The sequence below is a fragment of the Caloenas nicobarica genome, chromosome 1, assembly GCF_036013445.1.
Source record: "Caloenas nicobarica isolate bCalNic1 chromosome 1, bCalNic1.hap1, whole genome shotgun sequence".
Classification (NCBI taxonomy): Eukaryota; Metazoa; Chordata; class Aves; order Columbiformes; family Columbidae; genus Caloenas; species Caloenas nicobarica.
Window position 1 is genome coordinate 213,551,922 of NC_088245.1, and position 6,000 is coordinate 213,557,921.

The 6,000-nt window shown below is 48.9% G+C and overlaps 1 protein-coding gene across 1 annotated transcript in view; it reads right to left on the reverse strand.

Annotated features, from left to right (window-relative positions):
• The window catches only part of GDPD5 (glycerophosphodiester phosphodiesterase domain containing 5), a 186,369-nt gene extending 181,304 nt beyond the window's left edge, over positions 1 to 5,065 (reverse strand). Inside the window, exon 1 of the mRNA XM_065647830.1 lies at positions 4,914 to 5,065. The gene's annotated coding sequence lies outside the window, so the exon portion shown is untranslated. The remainder of the gene's footprint in view (positions 1 to 4,913) is intronic.
• Between the last annotated feature and the right edge of the window lie 935 nt (positions 5,066 to 6,000).

The following is a 6,000-nucleotide window of genomic DNA, read 5'->3' on the forward strand; positions in this document are numbered from 1 at the left end:
CCCAACAACCTCATGGAGCACTTGGTGCATCAACCCACAACCTTCAGGCACCAAGGCCCAACCACTAGTCACAGGGCTAGTGGTCACATCTCCAAGTCCAAAAATTTAATACATTTTCTTCGTTTTGCCACAATTCTGCAGTAGGGAACTGAACCACCAACTTGATTTTAGACTCGGGCAATTTGATTTCTGATTAGGTGAATGTCAACTCAAGAGCTTCATCAATAAGTGGCCCATCAGAACACTTGGACATTGAAGTGTACAGCCAGTCCATTACATCTTTTTAAAACGCTGCACCCAAAATACCTGTTAAAGGAAACTCCTGGTCTTCACCTTGTGCTATTTAAGTCGGATGCAAGATGCTTTCCCTGAGCAACCTGTGCAAATGTGAGCCTGAAATGCAGCACAGCTAAAAAAATGCAGATGACCAGAATATTTCTGCATTGTGCATCTAACCTCAGGCTGGGGGAGGGACAAGTTTCATTTCAGCTCACGCAAGGAGGGAAAGGGAAGCAAAATGCAGGGACCAGACATTCATAAAGAGATTGTACAAGTTACAGAGGAGTTTCAAGGGAAACGGCAGGATTTAAAAAAGAGAAATTAAAATTAAAGATTAAAGGCAAGCTTGCTTTAAGGGGGAAAGCACAAGATAAAAACTGCTTTAGCACAGTGCCATATGGCAAATCCGAAAGTGAAACAGATCCTTTTGAGCATTCCCAGACAAAAAGAGAACAAACTTACAGCCCATCAACTCCAAAACCCTCCGGGATCGAGCAGCCTGGACCCCAAGCACCAGATAAAGCCTCACAGAAAACCCAGCTCCCGCACAGCCAGTGACACGGTGGTTAGAGAGCAGGAGGATTCAATTCTGTTATGACTAAGAAACTACGTTAAAACCAGTATGAGTTATTTCCAAGGAAGAGATTAACCACCAGTGCGACTCTGCACGGATGCGGTGGAGCTTGGTGCCCAGATTTGTGCATCACGGCAAGGTGCTATTTGCCTCCATCCTATCCCCATCCCATCCTTCGTCCAGGGAAAAAATAAAAAGTACCAGCCCAGTACCATTTTTCATAAAGCTGATCCTTCTCAAAGACTAGCCAGGCAAAAGAGACAGAGCTCAGTGACAAAGTGTAATGGATTCAGTCTGTGAAAACACACAGCACATCGAGGTAGGCGTGAGCACGGAAAAATCCCCAATTGCCACCCAAGAAGGCCCTTGTTTGAATACCCTCCGAGGGAACACACTGTACCTTGAAACCACTCCTTGGCAGAAACCTTATGCAAATATTTAAATACATATAAAAAAAAAAAAATAAGGCTTTTTTTCAGGTTATTGAGCAATGACAGGCCTTTTAACCAAATATTCAGGCAGTCGTCCTGCCAGTATCTGTGGGTATTTTTGGAGGAAGTGGGGAGAACACAGCGGTTAGCTAAAGAGGAAAAAGCAGCAAAGCCAAACACCAGCATGAAGCTTTTTTTTAAAAAAAAGTCAAGACGTGCATTAAAGTAGCTGTATCTAATCACTGTTTATAGAGGGGCTGGCAAGCAACAGCAACTGCTATAAACAGTCTTTTAAATCCCTTTTCCCAGCATCGTGCTTAGAATATTCCTGCAAAGGTCTGTTAAACGCCATCGGCGTCCTCAGGGTCAGGGAGAGGAGCTGGAAAGGGAATATTTTGCCTGGGAAGGAAGGAATGAGGTGCCCGGGTCCCACATGGGATGTTGCACCCCTGCAAGAGCCCCCTGGACCCCTGGGTGGGCAAAGGTTTTCATCTCCATGGTATTTTAGCATGGTTGAGGAAAGCACTCATTGGTGTGACACTGCCCTCTCCTGAGCAGAAGGAACTGCTCAGCTTCACACCAGTGATTTTTGGGGAGAAATCACCCATTATCAACCACAAAGAGAAAAGCCAAGAGATGCCACTCACCTCACAATAGCTACAGTCAGCACCAGCAAAACCCAAAGCAGCTACAGCCTCCTCGCACCAACAGCGCTTCTTATTTTCCTGCACAAGGACAAACCACCAGAATCACCTCTCCCCCCACCATGGACTCTCCTTGAAGCTTAATTATCAGCTGCTGCAGCCTAACGAAGCCTATTTATGGCCAAAACAAGTGGCTGCCAGGTGGATCCACTCACACCATCTCAATACCAGCAAGAAGGTGCAAAGCATCTCATCAAAGGACTTTGAACAGAAGCACGATGCATCTTCTCAAGAAAAAGGAATTTCAGACCAGCGTCGTAGCCTCCAGGGAAAGCATGTTCTACACTCCATGTTTTAGGAAAGCTGTTCTCAGGAAGAGCCCTAAACGCCCATCCACATCCAACCCAAACACTCTTAATGTTGATAACCACATCCTCACGCACGAGCTGGTAAGTATTTCAAAGGTGCAAACGTACCCTTTTATCTTCACCCTCAGGAAGGCTCACAAAGCAAGTTAAAGGACAATATTCCCTCCAGGTGTGGCTGTTAAAAGGGGACCCAGATTTAATTTCCACCACCTGTGAGTATCAAAGTGCCTCTAAGATAACAAGAGGGTGAACAAACCAGCTGGTACCAGCACCTTGATCTCAACCTACACCACTGTCTGCAACCGTGAGTTACTATAACCCACACATTAAATAAAAGAAATAACAAAACCTTAAATTTTGACACTGAGCAGCGTGAAACACCATGGCAATTTTAATGCAGCTACTCGAGATCAAATATGCAGGGCAGCTTATAGATAAAAGTGCAATAAATAGTCCCTGACCCTTGCAGCTGGCTCAGTACCTCATTATCATCTTCCTGGTTCATAAACGCAATTTGTTGCCTTGCAAAAACTAAACCCTTTATCATTAATTCCGAGCCAGCAGTTTCTGAAGCTCCAACCCCACGCCAAATAAATTGATCGAACCAGGGCTCATTATCTTTGCGCTGTTCGTTGTCGACACACAAGACGAACATCAGTCATGCTTCGCCTTCAAGTACAGAATTCATCGCAGGGAAGAGAGTAACGTGCAGAACATGGTTATTTAATAGAAAAAGTATAGCTTGACAGAGACACCCACTCTAAAATTAACTCTGCCTCAAAGCAGAGCTTATGTTCACCGCTGAAGAAGCACCTTCTAAATCACGGAGAAATATTCTGCAGCTAAATATTGCTGGGATATCAGCTTCAAGTCCTGATGGAGGAAAATATGTTAAAATAGCAGGCTTTAAGGATTCAGGATGCATCACTGCTCAGGTGGATAAAGGCTGTATAGCGCACTAATGGACCACTTTTCCGTTGCAATCTGATGACTGGTGAACATCAAGACATGCCAGACAAAATGCAAGGCAGGAAATCCATTTACTTCAGCTTTTCCCCCACCACACCTGCCAAGTGCAAGCCGGCAATTTATAAGAAGTAAAGAAGGTAGAAGGCATTTCTCCTGCATCACTGTGTGAGCCAAACCTGAAAAAAAAGCTCTTTAAGAATAAGCACCGGTCTAACTTTTGCTCGCTAATAAGCAACGGTCTAAATTTCCTGGCAGCTGGGAGCAGCCCGAGGAAAATACAGCATCCGAACAGCATGGTCGGGTTTAACATTCTCCATGCACGGCATAACTTTTTAATGGAATAAAACCTGTGTGAGCTTACTGAGCAAGCACTCATTTTCCTTCATACAGGGACAAAGAGCCAGCAAAGAGAAGCATAATTCAATTTTTTTTTTTTCATTTCACGTGCAGCATGGTCATGACTATTCCGATCATCTATCCATAATCCCTTTCCAGCCCCAAAAATAACCCTTAAGCCAACACGATTACAAGTAATAATAGTGACTGTGCAGACCCACCCCTGGAAACCCGGAGCGTGGCGAGTTTGACAAAGCCAGCTTTTTTCTGGCTGAAGAATCCCCGTTTCCATCTCGCCAGGGTGAAATTTCGCAGCTCCAACATCAGGAATTGCTACAACAGACCTTTTGCAGGGGAAAGCTCACATTTCGGCTGCGACTCCTCAACGCCCAGTTTTCTGGGCGGTGAATGCACAGGACTTGGGAAAGAGCTTCTATAAAACAGCAATGAGAGAGATATTTTTTTTTCCCTCCCTTTCCTGAATTACTCCTTTTTCAGAGCAATCCCTTTGCCAAGCATCAAGACAAAATAATACCTTGTACATCCACCCTCTCTTCTCAGTATTGGCAAGAAATTTGGGGTCTTTAACACGGGGCTTTGCTCCAAGGGGGAAGGTGTCCCCAAGAGCCATCGAGGACATCCCTATCACATCCTCGGAGGGTGCTGGACGGGCACAGGGCGCTCATCGCAAGCAGCAATAAATCCCTCTTGGGATTTCGCTGCCTCAGGATTTTACGACACCGGACAACCCCGGTGTAAAGCCCTGGGGCCGCGGGACACTGCGGATGCCATTATTTGGAGAGCGGTGGATAAAAATGAAGCGTTACCTGTAAAACAAGTAGGGCCTAAAGGGAAAAAAAAAGGGAAAAAAAAGTGTGGCTGGATACTGGATCCACACCCTGGCAACTGGGGAAGTTGGGGGTGGGTGTCCTGGAGACCCAGGGGGTACCCCGAGACCTCTCCCTGGGTGGGTGTCCCCCATGGTAGCGCCCCCCTCACATCCCAACTTTGTTTGGGATGCTCCTGGCCAGGTAAGCAAGCAAGGCAGAGGGGGAGGATATATATTGTTTTAGGGGGCACGGAGGGCAAGGAAACACCTTTTAGGGAAGGAAACACCTTTTGGGGAAGAAAACACCTTTTCGGACAACAGTGGGTCAAACCCCACATCTGTCACATACCCAACACCCCCCAGCTCAGCATCACCCCCCCACCCAGAGGAACGCTGCGCTCCCCTCACTGGACACGCAGGGTTGGAGGGGTGGGATGCAAAAAGCCACCCCTTCCTCCCAGTCCGACCAGTCCGACCCTTTACCTGCTGCCTCTGGGAAGCTCCTCCAGGTCGCCAAGCCCCGAGCGGGGGGACCCCCTGCCCCGCCGAGCGATGCTCCCCCCGGCAGCGAGCCCGTCCCCTGGCGGAGGGTGGGATGGGGGCAGCCAAAAGGGAGGGAGGGAGGTGACAACGCCGTGTCCCTGTCCCCGATGCGGCTCCGCTCGGCTCCGCCGCCCGCTCCCGGGAGCGGGGCGGGGGTTGGGGCGGGCGGCTCCGCCCCGGACAGCGGCAGCAGCGGCGGGAGGAGGAGGAAGAAGAGGAGGAGGAGGAGGAGGATACACCCAAAGACTTGCGGCTTCGCTTTTTGGAGTGTCCCCGAGGAGATGCGCCCGTCTGCGAGGAAACTTCTCAGCAGTGGGGTGCCCCGAAGAATAGAATCGTAGAGTAGGGTCATAAAATCATTCCGGTTGGAAGAGACCCTCAGGATCATCGAGTCCAACCATAACCTAACCTAGCCCTAGCACTAACCTGTGTCCCTAAGAAGCTCATCTAAACGCCTTTTAAACCCCTCCAGGGACGGTGACTCCACCTGGGCAGCCTGTTCCAATGCCCGACAGCCCTTTCCAGGAAGAATTTTTTCCTAATATCCAATCTAAACCTCCCTTGGTGCGACCTGAAGCCATTTCCTCTCATCCTATCACTTGCTACTTGGGAGAAGAGACCAACACCCTCCATGCTCCAAGCTCCTTTCAGGCAGGTCAGAGATCAGAAGGTCTCCCCTCAGCTCCTGTTCTCCAGCTGAACCCCCAGCTCCCTCAGCCGCCCCCATCACACTTGTGCTCCAGCCCCTCACCAGCTTCATCGCCTCCTCTGCACTCTCTCTGGTACCTCGAAGGTGCAGGTTTGGGGGATGCCCTGCCAAGGGAAGGGTTTGGGGAACCCCTGGCAAGAGAAAAGCCTTGCACCCCCCTCCTCAAATCTCAGCCCTGGGAATGTGATAGGGTGCTTGGCACTGTATCATGGGATTTGGAAATTCTGAGTCCTGAAAAGGGCAGCAAATACCTGGCTTCATCACACATCATAGAATGGTTTGGGTTGAAGGGACCTCCCCATCTCCCCCAGTGCCCCC